General features: G+C 33.7%; 1 pseudogene; it reads left to right on the top strand.

Annotated features, from left to right (window-relative positions):
* Positions 1-1528: 1528 nt before the first annotated feature.
* On the top strand, positions 1529-12117 carry LOC140616586 (cytoskeleton-associated protein 2-like pseudogene; annotated as a pseudogene).
* Positions 12118-15391: the final 3274 nt, after the last annotated feature.

The following is a 15391-nucleotide window of genomic DNA, read 5'->3' on the forward strand; positions in this document are numbered from 1 at the left end:
AATACCAATTGTTCCGGGAATGTGGGATCAACATAGAACTTATGTAAAGCTAATGAAGATATACATGATATAAGACCTATTAATATAATGGCTGTCAGCCCAATTGGTGTGCATTTGATTGCAATAGAAAATTGCCTTTTCTCCCCTTTTAAGTTACAAAACCCTCCAAAAATTCTTTTCAGTCATGTATTTAAAGATATTTAAAGAGTCCATTTAGTTAGGTATAGACTGTTTATCCTATTTAACAAAAAATGACATTTAATGTGATTTATTAATTTTTACTTTTGAATTTGCAAACTAAATCTTTTCTTTTCTCTTCAATTTTCTTCCCTCCACTTTTCACTAAACTTAAATGAAATGCAGACTGAGTTGTTTTACCAGAGAGCTCCCACTTGACACTTAAATGATGACGACTTTTAAACCAGGTAGTTCTTTTTCTTTTCTTTTTTTCAAATGTATTGGAAAGGCTATATTTTATGCCTTACCTTTCACTCAGGTGAAAAATGCAAAGAAATAACTCAAAGAGTGGTCTATAGATAAAATTAAAAACTTTTGTAGTACCAATATTACTTTTGAGATTTAAAAAATTCTCCTTCATTTTCATCTGGTAACGTGTGAGATGTACATGTGAAATTCTAGGGTTGCTTATTTTAGTGCTTTCTTGGTTTTCATGATCCCTTCAGGTCCTCTGGATGAGAATCTTTTTATTATTCTAGCTCCCTCCAGATTCTATGTTGCAATTTGCCTACATTTATGATATGTGGGATCAGGACCAATTTAGGCTTAGTTAATATATTCAATAAAGTATCATGGATAAACAACCTAAATATGGCTGTTGTGAGTTGAATCATATCCCCTGAATGGAGGTATGTTTGGAGTTCGAATCTTCTGTACCTCAAAGTGTGACCTTATTTGGAGATAGAATCTTTATAGAGATGATCAAGTTAAGACAAATCATTAGGAGGGGTCCTAATGCAGTATGACTAGTATCCTTATCAAAAGAGCAATTTGGACATAGAGATAGATATTCATAGAAAGAAGATGAAAGAGGCACAGAAGGAAAATGTCCATCTACCAGTTAAGGAGAGGGGCCTGGAACAGGTCTTTCTTTCATAGCCTTCAGAGAGAAACAACTGCTAAAACCTTAATTTTGGACTCCTAGCCTCCATACCTGTGAAACAATACATTCCTGTTGTTTAAGCAACCCCATTTGTGGTACCTCTTAAATGGCAGACCTGCCAAGCTAATACATGGGACTCTCTATACCTTTTCTCCAAACTCCTGCCTACTTTCTTTTCCAAGTCAGTGTGCTGTTGAAATCATTCCATTGATTGGAACAGGAGAAGCGTTAGGCTTGAAGGAGATCTTGACAGAAAAAATGAATGAGGATTCTTTCTTCCTTGGGCTAAGATAGAATCCCCACATTCTCGGCAAAAACCTGGCACACAGAGATTCCTAGAGGAAAATTTGACATCGGGGAAAGTTTATCCAATATGTGTCACCTTAGAAATAAAGAAAGAACTGGACTATGTCTTCTCTTGAAATTGGGAATATGCCTGGAGACTTGGGAACAGCAAAGGCTTCATCCTGCTACTCAGCAGGGGACTGGCAGCCTTTCTACCCCTGTACCACTAGCTCAGGGTTGTAAAAACTAACCAAGCTGCCCCCACTTGTTTACTCCTACCAACAGATCTAAAGGCTGATAGAGAAAATAACAAATCATCTAAGAGATTCTAACCGCCAGAGAAAGGAAGATCCAGTCAGCACAAACACATTTCATGCCAACAAAATAGAGTTGCTGCAAGACACAGAAAGCCACTTGAACAATTAACAAAAACCTTTAGGAAAACTCAAGTGAATCCCAATCACAAATGCTTTCTGGAGCTAAGCTAACAGGACTTCCCAAGTAAATACTTTAGTAAGTAAACTGAAAGATAGTGTGAACCCACTCACAGATTTAGAAAATCTAGCAGAAGAAATGTCTCAAAGGACAGAGTGAAGATATAAAGCTACACAAGTTATGGTAGGGAAAAAAAAAAAACTTCAAGCAACACGCCATTTAGAGAGTAGATACAATAAAAATAACAAAAAAGATTGGAATTCCTTAATAAAATATGATAGAGCTTAAGAGATAATAACAAATATAAAAAGAAATCTCTTAATGAGTTGAATAAAGAATTAAATTATCAGATTGATGAGACTCACTGAGCTTTAAGCAGGTTGGGAAAGAAAAAAAAAGCTAAGCATAATTTAAGTTAACGAGTAATTGATAAATTTAAAATCGAGAAAAATACCACAAGCCTTCAGCTAGATTCTAATGCAAAAATCTAAATTAACAATTAGAAAAAAAGAAGAATCCAGCAATTTAGCTAAGGGGGAAAAAGTACTCTGTAACTAAGTGGAGTTTGTAGCAAGAAGACAAGAATCTTTTGATATAAGAAAATATGCTTAAAAAAAGAAAATATGCTAACATAATCAAGTATTAACAAATTTAAGAAATAAAACATGATTACTAATGGAGTTTGTCAAATTTGATAAAATTTCTAAATTTCAAAAATAAAAATAGTATGAGTGTATAAAATTTGAATGCAATAAATATTGTCAAACATACTGCCCAAAATATTATGGTAAATGTTAAAGCATTACAGCATTTTAATAATATTCAGAAATTAAGCCATTATTATTCTACAGTGCTTTGCAGACTTTTGTAATTGTAGTAAAGCATTTGGAATAATGAAATGACTCATATGAAACTCAAAACTTAGAAAGCTCATAGAAATAAGAATATTTAGTCTATTCTAAATATAAGAAAATATAGTCTATTTGGTCTATTTATATAATGTCAAGGAGGGAAAATTCCTGTCCCCTTCACGGTGCTTCTAGCTGGACTAAGACCCAAGTTGACATAAGACAGATTAACAGGAGAAAATAAAATTTAATAGCATATAGGAATGTACATAGTAATGGAAATTCCAAAGCCAGGCAAAACGAGATATATATGTCATTCTAAACTAAGCAGAAGGAGGTAGGGATCTGGGTCTTCAAAACAAAGGAATGCAATCCTCAGCAAGAATGAAAAAGTGTAAATGTTTAGTACGCAAATGTTTGCTGGGCTACTCAGAAACCATGAGACAGAGAGGACTTGGATCAAACTGGCCTTGCTTGGTTCCTCCCTGCCTGCTATATCTAATTTATATCCTAAGGTAGCTATCTATCTATGGTGCTAGCTCTCTTCCCAGAGCAGGTCCTCTATCTAAATCCTTTTAGGCAATTGAGGGATGGCAAAGAGCTTTTCCTGAATCTACTGGGTCTTGATTGCTTTAATCTCAAAATAATCATTATGCTAAAGCAGTATATTTTGGGGATACCTGTCTTGAACCACTTCCCTAAGATAAATATATTTAGGTTTAAATGGAGAGAGGGAAATGGCGACATATAAGTGGGAAAAAAATGCACTTAATGCTTCCCTAATTTATGTATTTTTTATGGAATTATATTTGATGTGCACAAGGTAGAGAAATAAATAATTTGGCAAGCTTTTCCATAATGACTAGGGCTTAGAAATCCTGGCACACACTGTTTGGGAGATGGTCTTGGCAAATTATAACTGAATTAAACATTTTTAGGCCAGGTTTTCTGTGGGCTACCAACACAAGAGTTTTTCTCATATTCTTTGAATTACGTAAAAAGTGCTGACATGAATCAAAGTAGTTTTTACTATATGTACAATTTTGTCAGAATTTCGTTCCCTCATATTTATTGCTATTTAAAAATTTAAGACTTATTATGTTAGATAGGCAATATTTATGAGTGAATTCTATGACTAATGAACAATACATTTTGTTTTATGGGTTACCGTCAGAAATTTTGATTTGTAAATAATGACTTAGCCTCATTCTGTGTAGTGTTTAGGAAAATAAAGAAGAGCTATAAAAAATAAAATTATTAATTGATGTAATGTGTTCTTTCATTTTTGAACTTAAAGAACATCTATTACAAATTTAACTTTTTAGCCCCTATTATCAAAATTATCCTCAGAATATTATGTTTTTTATCTGTAATACTAACATAAAACACAGAAGTATCTTATCTAAAGATACTATTTAAAGTCTATCTGAATAAGTTATGTACATTGTGTATTTTCTTTTGAACTGATTTTTCTATGAATTACATAAATTTGCTTCCAAAGCATTTAATCATATTTTTATTACAAAAGATTTTCCCTAGTCAGATTACAAATTAGTATAGTTGGTTTCTTTCTCTTCTTTTTTCTTCTTTCTTTCTTTCCTTCTTTTTTTTCTTTTTTTAGAGAGAGAGAATGAACATGTGCAGAGTGTAGGGATGGGCAGAAGGAGAGGGAGAGAGAGAATCTTAAGCAGGCTGTATGCCCAATGTGGAACCCGACTTTGGGCAAGATCCCATGAGCTTGAGATCATGACTTGAGCTGAAATCAAGGGGTGGATTTAACCGACTGAGCTGCCCAGGTGCCCCTATTCATCCTTTTATTTGTCTTATAATAGAATGTTCCAGATACTAATGTCCTCAAAGGTATTAATCAGTATATTAATTGAAAAGTACTATAATATCAGAAAAATTATGATACTTTGCATTACAAACACTTAAATGAATCTCATACTCTTAAATGTTCTGTTTTGTATATGGTACATGATCTAGTTGGGGGATAATGTGATTCGTTAAATTTATGTATAATTTTGTGTCTAATTTGTCTAAAACTACACTCATTTCTTTTTCTCTAAGCATGGAAGTTAGGGTGGCTGATTTTTTTCTTTTAGTCACCACACTCTACAATACATTCACAGGACTCATTTATAACTGGAAGTTTGTACCTTTTGACCACCTATCCATATTTTGCCCATCCCCTAACCCTAACTCCTGGCAACCACCAATCTATTCTCTGTATCTATGAGTTTTGTTTTGTTTTTAGTTTCCTAAAGAGATCAGAGGATTAGTCTTTCTCTGTCTCACTTATTTTACTTAGTATAATGCCCTCAAGATCCATTCATGCTAGTAATGGAAGATTTCCTTCTATTTTTATGATATTCTTGTATTTCTATTTCTATTATATTTCTAAATATTTCATATTTTTTCTTTACATGTCCATTTATCAGTGGACACTTAAGTTGTTTCTCTAACTTGGCTATTTACTATGGTAAATAGTCCTGCTATGAACATGGGGAGTGCAGATATCTCTTTGACATGGTGTTTTCATTTCCTTTGGGTAAATATCCAGAAGTGGAATTGCTAGGTCATAGAATAGTTCTACTTTTAATTTTTTTGAGGAACCTCCACACCGTTTTCCATACTGGCTGCATCAGTTTACATTCCCACCAACAGCACAGCACAAATGTTCCCTCTCTTGCACATCCTTGTCAACACTTGTCACTTCTTGTCTTTTTAATGGTAGTCATTTAATAGGAGTGAGGTGATTACTCACTGTGGTTCTGATTTGCATTTTCCTGATAATAAGTAGTGGTGAGCCCCTTTTCATGTATTGGGGATTACTTTTTACTTGAAACTGGAACAGTTGCAGTTTCAATAGCCTTCACAAATTTTTTATTTTGAAAAAAGAAATTCTTAGCTGTTTAATTGATAAATTTTATTTCGACACCACCATTCATCTATCCACTCAATATATTTGTGTGTCCCTTCTCTATACCGTATGCTTGCATCAACTTTAAAATTGTTGTATTTCAAATTTTTTTTATTTTCATGCTTGTTTCTTCAACTAAACCAGGAAGACCTTTAAAGATATCTTCTGTTGGTCTATATCACAGTCTTAAAACTTACTAAAGTACTTGACACAGAACATGGACTAGAGGGCCATTTAGAATTGATAAATTAATTAAATATATATTTTAATAACAATTGATGTAGCATCTTTTTTGTTAAGTTGGGATTTTTATCCAGGGAGATTGACTTGCCTTCATTTAATTGTGACAGGACTGATGAATGGCCTATTTTCATGCCAAAAGATATTTTTCATACTAAACAGATACCAACAAAAAAGATGTTTCAGAATTCAGTACCCAAAATAAATGAAACAGCTTTCATGCCATGTATACAAACAAATGTTTCTTAGGAGCAGTTTCAAATCTGTGGTCACAATGATTAGAATTCTGTTTGTTTACAAAGCATTTTTATTAGTCATTTTCTGGATGTTTTTGAAATTTTACCTATCTGGAGTATTTAATATGCATTTTTACTTTCTTTTGCCCTGAAGGAAAAAACTTAGAAGTGTAAATATTTTAAAAGTATGAATTTTTAACACCTTATAGATTCTTTATTTGTGTCCTAGAAATATGATTTAATATGAGAAAGAAATTTATTTGCTAAGATGCAAGAATTTTAGGACAACTTCAAGAGGAAAAATATATTTTTGAGATTGGCTAAAACTGGCCTGAATTCAGGTACCAGCATGGGCACCTACTCTCCTTGTTACCTTGGCAAAAGTCCTGGCTCTTACTTATTAGCTTTGGTGACTTATCTATACAATAAACATCATAATTTGTTTCATACATTCTTCTTTACTCTTTAGTCCCTCTAAAAACAGTCTGACTTCTTTTGAGTTCCTTTTGAAAATTCCATTGTTTTTATCTGAAAAATTTGTAAGTCTATACTATTTGATTTTATCCACTTATAAAACAACATTCTAATATTTGAAGATATTTATATTTTACTAACTTTTAAAATAACAGCTTTATTGGGATATAATTTACATTTGTACCATAAAAATTTGTCTCTTTAAAAATGTACATTTCAGTGTTTTTTTTAAGTGTATTCAAATAACTATGCAATTATTATTGGTATCTGGTTTTAGAAGATTTTAATTATGAAAAAAAATCCATTAACAGCCATGTCTCATTACTCTCCTGTCTCCAGCCCCTGAGTATGACTAATAGACTTTCTATCTTCATCGACCACCCTATTCTAAACAGTTCATATAAATGGAATCATACAGCAGGTGGTCTTGTATGACTATTTCTTTCATTAACATAATGTGTTTCAGATTTGTTGTCATACATTGATCTTGATTACTTAAATTAGTTTGATGCCTAATAAACATAAGTACTTACAGTTCTATTTGTTCTTTAATTCATTAGATTTTTTTTAGAGCTTTTAGGTTCACAGCAAAATTGAGCAAAGGTACAAATATTTCTCATATGCCTCCAGGCCTACACACACACTGCCTCCTCCATCATCAATATTGTCAGTTTGGTACATTTGTTACAATTGATGTGCCTACATTTGAACATTATCACCCCAAGTCCATAGTTTACATTAGGGTTCACCCTTAGTGTTTACATTCTATGGTTTATACAAATGTAAAGGGCATGCTTCCACTAATAAAGTATCATATGGAATAGTTTTGCTGCCCTAAAAATATTCTGTGCTCTACTCGTTCACCCCTATCTCCCCAACTAACCCAAGACAACTGCTGATCTTTTTACTGTCTCATAGTTTTAGCCTGGACTAGAATGTCAAATAGAATCATGCAGTTTGTAGCCTTTTCAGATTGGTCTTTTTCACTTAGTAATATACATTTAAGGTTGCTTCCTGGCTTAGTAGCATAGTTCTTTTTAGCACTGAGTAATATTCCATTCTCTGGAAGTACATAGTATATTTACCCCTTCACCTGCTGTTTCAATTTCATTGATTTCTGCTCCAGTTTTTATTATTGCTTTTGTTTTGTTTTACTTGGGATTTAAATTATTCTTCTTTCATAAAGTGAAAGCTCAGATAATTGATTTTACATCTTGTTTCTTTCCTGATATATTCATTCAATGCTGCAATTTTCCTTATAAGTACTACTTTTGCTACATCCCACAAATTTTAATAAAGTATGTTTCAATTTTTATTTAGTTCAAAATATTTTAATTTTTCTTGAGATTTCTTCTTTGAGCCATATGCTATTTAAAAGTATGTTGTTTAATCTCCACATATTTGGGGATTTTCCAGCTGTCTTTTTGTTACTCGTTTCTAGTTTAATTCCCTTGGGATATGAGAGTAGACATTGCATAATTCCTATAATTTTAAATTTATTAAGACGTGTTTTATGGCCCAGAATGTGTTCTATCTTCATTCTCGCTTCGGCAGCACATACACAGAATGTGTTCTATCTTAGAAATTGCTTCATGAGAAACTTGAGAAGAATGTGTATTCTACTGATGTTGGATCAGTACATTGTACAATGGAGGTATACATTATATCCAGTTGATTCATGATGATATTGAATTCAGTTATGTCCTTACTTATTTTCTCCCTGATCTATCCATTTCTGATAGGGGTGTGTTGAAGCCTCCAATCCAAAAATATTTGGTTGAATTGAAATGATGAAACAACTGTAAATAGGCCTTTAGTAATGTGATGGTAAGGTATGAGCCTCTGGACTGCAATCTTCACAAGTGTTTCCCCATTTTTTTTCTTTTTACCCGTTTGGTGGTATAGGATGGCTAGAAAGGACCAGAGCTGGGTATTTCTCTTTCATCAGGTCATTTTTAAAAATATTTAAGTAATCTCTACACCCAATGTGGGGCTCAAACTCATGACCCTGAGATAAGAGGAACACACTCTTCTGACTAAGTGAGCCAAGCACACTTCCTCTCAGGTTATTTAGGCTCTGATAAAACACAGAAGCTTAGGCTTTGCTTAAATAGTTTCTCCTAGGGCATATATTAGAATAGAATGCTTTGGTGTATTTCAAAATGGTTCCTTTTCCTCTCCCCCTGCAGTAAGCAGGAAGAGATTTTTCTCTGATACTTATTGTAATAAACTGGTAGAGCTCCAGGTCGTAAAACTCACAAAAGCATGGGGCCCCTCCTAGGACTCTGAGCCCCCTGAAGTTTTTACCTCTCAGACTTATTCACCCAGAGCCTTCAGCAATTCATTATTTATAGTGCAGGATTTGCTTCCCTGTGATGATTTCTGCTCATGAGTTCCTACTCTAGTGACTAGTGAACTAAGATTCTTTATATTTGTCTGTTGGTTTCTCCAGCTTGAGGGGTATTGGCTTGCTCTGTGGCATCACTTCTCTCTTTCAGGTCTAAGAAAAATTATTAGTAGTTCAGCTTCCTACTTGTTAGCATGAAGTGACAACTTCCAAGTTTCTTACCTGCTGGACCAGAAACCTCATTTCTTATAGTTTCATTTAAAAAGCCTAATCTGTTTTGTTTTGTTTTTAATTTTTTAGGTTTTCACAGCTTTGGGGATTTCTTGGCCTTTTTAACTCCCACATATTTTGACCTATAGAAAGGACTTCAATTGAGCCTAAACTGTATTCATTTTAATATAGGCATATTTAAAACATTTTAGAAAACAGTAGGGTCTATGTACATGTATAAGTGAATACTAAGAAAAAAAGTTATTAAAAGTTATATAAATTAAATGATGAATTAGCTTCATTTCAGTTCTTTAATATACTTAGCTCTGTCTTGCCTAAAGAATATAAATTTGCTCTTGCCTTAAATGGAATATTCAATGCTCTGCGTGGTTAACTTTTCTTATTCTTTATGTTTCAAGTTAAATAATCCCCAAAAAAGGCTTCCCTAACATATGTAAAGCAGTCCACCATACCTATTATTTTCTATCACATTACTCACTTCATTCACTTAATAGGTAATGATTATCTACTTACTAACTTTTTTTTATATTTCTTCCCCTAAGATAATTTCCAAGGGGTAAATATCCCTTTTGACTTTCCACTTGCATTTCTCTGTGTCCTAAGACACAAAAACAAGACAACTAAAAATATAGGAAGAAAAATTGTCACAGAGGAGTCATGGCAAGGAAAAAGAGTGGCAGAGGAAGCTCCAGGAGACCTAGCAGCCAAGGGAAAACTTAAGTACCAAAAAATCAAGCCTTATCTAAAACCAAGAGTAGTTGCCTGAATCCTCCACCTTTTTATTAAAAAAGAGATTTACTTTTTTAGAAAGAGAGAGAGACCACAGAGGGGAGGAGAAGCAGAAGAAGAGGGAGAGAGAGAATCCCAAGCAGAATCCCCACTGAAAGTGGACCCCCCAATGCAGAGCTTGAGCCCAGAACCATGAGATCATGACCCAAGCCAAAATCAGGAGTTGGACACCTAACCAACTGAGTCATCCTGGTGTCCCTGAATCTTCCAATTCCTAAATCTACTGTTATACCCAAAAAGGATGTTACCAATCATGTTGCTTTGCCTATTAAAGCTATAGGACCCATCATTTTTAAACTCTAGCCTGGACCTGCCTATATCACAGGATCCCAGAGGCCAATGTTGGAGCCACCAAAGCTTTTGGGCAAAAGGCTGCCTTCAGGATATACTTTTTTCTTTTAAATCAAACTGTAAGCCTTCTAGCAATAGTTAACAACAGCATGAAGATAGATCATCCACTACTGGAAAACTGTCTAGAAAAACCATGGGGTTACTTAAAATATAGAAATTGAAAACTGAAAAGAAGCAGGTAGCAGATCAAGGAAATGCTAAATGTGCAGACTTTGTGGACAAAAACTATGTTGAAAATGAATCCTTGGATAGCTTTCCAAACTATATGAACAAAGAGAACTTACCCAAATCTTACCAGACTCTGAAAGGAAGCCAAATCCTAAATTGTGGACAATAGGTAAGCTGAATACTAACTCTTATCATCAAACCAAGAGCAGTTTGGCTCATAAACAGGCCCTGGAGAATAGAGCTGTTCTGAAAGACAGAGCTAATAAACAATTTATTGGAGAAACACAAATTAGGATTCCACTAGTGGTCACAGCAACTCTCTAGAGGAACAAATCTTTCAAGACTGGGAGAAAAATTCCCAAAAGCAATTCCTTCTCAATATGTTCAGACCCTTAGTAGACCTTAAGCATCAAAGAAATCAGTGGTCAAGGACATAAAGGATATAAAGGTTAATAAAGATAAATATGAAAAACCAAATGAAACTAAATTATAGTCATACACTCTTACTAAGCAGAATGTAAAACGAACCCCTGTGTGTTTCTGAAAAGCTATAACAGACATCCAAACACAGCAAGATCAGAAATCCACTCAATCTTGTTTTACATCTTGGACATCATATGCACTTCAAGAATCAAAAGCCATAAGCCAAAGGCCTAATTTGATGGTTGGCAGTTTTAATTCAGTCATTTCAAGCACCCCTAACACAACAACAAATGGAACCAATGGGAACAAATGCAGTAACAACTATCAACAAAAAGCATGAACTTTGGACTCCATGTTGAAGACAGCTCCCAAAAGCAAGCTGGTAACACAACCATAAATGGAAGTAGAGTCCCAAATGGGACACAAACTAATCCAAATATTAAGAATATCACAGCAGAAGATCGAAGGAAACAACTGGAAGACTTGTAGAAATCTAAGGGGAAAATCTATAAACGGCCTCCTGTGGAATTTAAAACAAAAAAGGAAAAATAAAGCAAATGTTTATTTCATTATGGAAAAGAATGGAAAAAATGAAGAAAAGAAAGTACACTTGCTTGAACTGTCCAATAAAATTAACAACACACTCACAGAATGTCTGTAGCACATTGAAGAGTATGTACTTTCCAATGAAATATTTACCACATTGTCCGGTATTCCTGAGGCCAAGATATTTGCGAAATTCTGGAACTCCAAAGCAAAGTTGTTGGCAAGTCAAGTCACTTTGGTTTTATTGGGCTGTACAAAGAGGCCATTGGAAACAGGGCAGTACCAATACAAGAGTTGTAAAAAAGTTGTTCTTAATATTCTGCAAGACCCAAACAGAATCACGGAAGGATGATTCTGTTACCTCTGACTCTTTAGTTGTGGAAATGGATATAGCATCAATAGAGCTGAACAATAAGACAGAATTTGAAAAGTGTTGTCTTTAAAAGAGAGAGAACAGGTTATAGCAACACCCCAAATAACTAAGGCAGAAAAGGATAATCATCCTGGTATCAGGTTACAGATCATCCCAATCTCTAGAGTCCAAGACCTGAAGCTCATCACTCCTATATGGTGTTGGTAAAGGACTGAGCAAATTATGTCCCTGCTCTCCAAAAATGCTGTAGGAACACGATTTAGTAGTGGCTTCTCTTAATGAACTATTAGAAGTGGGAGAAACACTTTTACAGTTTTATATTCTGTAAAAATAAGGCTTTGCCTTAAAATCCTTGAGTCATAATTTCTCAGTGTCTTTTTTAAAGGTGTTTCAGAGCATCCATAAAATAAGAAATCCCCTTGTCCAGGTGACCTGGGGAAAACTATATAATGGATGGGCAGATTATAGGCTCTCAGAATTTAGTAATTCACTGGGCTTACTCAAATTTAATAACACCATGAGACTGTCTTTGGTTTATTTAAGACTATAGTTTGCCATAGTTTTATAGCATACATAAACTTTAAACTATTGAGTATTAATTTATCCCACAAGTATGACAAAAATTTTCACTTTGTTGATCTACTTTACTCTCAATATAGTTCTTTTTTTATATCAGAAATTTGGTGCCACAGTACAATAGACTTTCCTTCCAGAATCTTCCTTAGAGAGAGGGCAAGTCCTTCCAGTCTGGAGGAACTGTGCTTAGAAGCTAGCCTTTCCCTACTAGATGCCATGTGACAGACCATCTGGTCAAATGCCCTCATTTTACCCAGTTGATGCTAGCTGTGCCTTTACTCAGAGATTGCAAATGACTTTTACATGTGACTTTGACTTCTGTCACAGTGTCTCTGTAGATGAGAGGCAATTCATGAGCTGTCTATGCTAGGGCTCCTCTAATGAAACACAGTTCTGAATTGGGATAGTCATCTAGCTTTTTATATCCAATTCTGATTTTGCATTTGTTATATTTATAATTATAAATTATGTAAATTATGCATTTGTTATATATTTATAATTATACATTCCCTAAAACAAAAGGAAGCAAACGAGAAAGGAGAAGAGGGGACACTTACTTCTTCACTTTAATTCTTTGCTCTGCTATGGGACACCTGGCCTGAGAAGACAGTACAAGCCTCAGAGATTATTACAGGCTGCCTTTCCTTCATCCTGGGCAACTGCTCTTGGAAAGGTAAAATCAGAATCATTATATAAATACAGTATATAGAAAAACCTAGTCAACGTATTTTGAATTTTAAATTTTTAGCTTTTTAAATATTGAAGTATTATCTAAAACAAAATAAATTTTGTTTAAAAAAAAGACAGTGAAAAATACAGAGACAGAGAGGATGAGGAATAAACAGACAGAGAAGGGAAATAGATGTTTTTCCATAATGTGAGATCTTAAAAATTTGAGAGCATGGATCAGAGATGACATTTATGCTAATGGATGGAGACAGGATGGCATATTTGGCAGCATTCCTGGTCTAGTCAATGAGGTCCTCAACATTAGCAGTCAGTAATAATTGGTATAGACCTTAGCACCAAGGTCAGGCCCCAGGGCAGATGTTTAAATCTGTGGTGGTCGCCAATGGAGTTGTCTTTCTGGTAGGTACTGATGGCATAGTTGACACTTTAGCGATAGCAATAACTGGCATATTCAGAGAGCAAAAAAAAGAAAGACAAAATGCTAAAAATCATGCTGTAGTCATGGTGACAACTAACTTCTTGGAGCATCGACACTTCCAGGAACCTCTCAAAATTAGGTAGGAGGAAATTGAGGAAGACTGGATTTCCTGAAGAGTAAATAGGAACACGCAGTGTCAGAGAAATTTTATTTTGTGGACTTGTTTTTTATCTTCTTTTATTGCTAGACTAAAGAAGTCTAACAAATAAAGGTTTCCTTCTGTAAATAATCTTATTTGCTCATTTAAGAAAACAGGAGACAAAAAGAAAAATCATCACCTTGATCTAAGGAATTTCTGTATACAAGAAAATACAAAAATCTGAAACAAGTAGCTGTATCTCTCTCTTTTTTCTGCCATATAAATTGGGAAAAAGAATATAGATGTTCAGAATAATTAAATTGTTTACAATGCACGTTGAGTTCAAAACCAAGTTCCTCAGTGCTCAATATAAAAAAAAAACTATTGTGGAAAATATTATTCTCCCACCTTTCCAAATGTTCATATTCTAGTCATGCTACATAAACTTGTCCCCCAGTAAAAAGAACATATAGACACTTGACTTGAGTGTCTTAATTTTTCTGCAGCATAAAATGAAATTTATAATAATCCAAAATCAACCTTGACATTTTTCTTGTTGTCTCCTCTGCTAAACAATGGCCTATTGGTGGTTACTCATGTTTGCTATACCAGTTTTCCATATTTGTGACAAAGAGGTCTTAGCTTGGTCACAGACTTTCAAAAATAGGTTCATATTGGCTATTGCTCTTTTTTTTTGTTTGTTTTTCTCTTTTCCTTACTTTGCTTAAATACCCGTGGTGAATAATGATATGGGGAGTTTGCTTGTGTCTTACTGTAATCTATAGCACAATGGCTTTAATACAGTTAGCATGATCTGCCATTTCTCCCTACAAATAATTACTTCAACATTATTTGATGCTCATACATTATCTTTGAGGCTTTGAATCCCATGATTTGAACCATGTGTTTCATCCATGGTTGTGGGTCTAGGTTGTGTTAAAATTGTATAACTTCTTAGAAGCTGGAAAAACCTTAGGACAATATCAAATAAAATTACATTTTCTCTTTATAAATGGACATTAAAAATCAAATTTATTGTTAAAATTTGACATTTAACCAAAAGGAAATTCAATTTGGAAGTAGTTACAGGGCATTTCTCAAATGAAAGATGAGATTTGAGGTCAAAAGTGAAGACTATGCCTTTTATTTTTTCAGTCATTTTCTTTTTCCCAATGCTTCTCTGGGTAAATCAGGTGCTTATTATAGTCATTATTGAATTCTCTCCAATTTATGGTATTATATATTTCTTATTCTCATAAAACTGTCTGTAAAAATAGGTTTTTCTATATCTAGAAAATAAGAAATTTACAAATCTGCAAACCAGGACCTATAAAATAATATTTCTTATTCAAAAAGATCTCATAAATTGTATATGTGACAGATATTTTATTTATTTTCTTTCCTCTCAGGTACACTCACATATAAATATGAATCTTACAACTTTTTCCCTCAAAAGCTTTAGTATGATATTAATATATAAATGATTTCAAATTTTAGAGAAAATATAGCAGCATTAATATTATGAATGTGAGGACAAGGCAACATAAATATGAAAAGAAATAAATAAATGACTATTTATGTGTTTAACCACATCTTTTAGGATAATAGGTTTAGTCACAATAAAATTTAAATAAGTAATCATATATTATTTCAGAGCTGTTTTAGTCTGAGAATTGTGGTGTATTCCATTTACAGTAAGCTGTTTTCTTAATAAACTGAAAGAAATATTATATGTTTTTTCTTCTCAATCAAAAGAAAATGATGGATCTTAAGAGAAAT

This window comes from Canis lupus, chromosome 24 (genome assembly GCF_048164855.1).
Source record: "Canis lupus baileyi chromosome 24, mCanLup2.hap1, whole genome shotgun sequence".
In the NCBI taxonomy this organism is placed as follows: domain Eukaryota; kingdom Metazoa; phylum Chordata; class Mammalia; order Carnivora; family Canidae; genus Canis; species Canis lupus.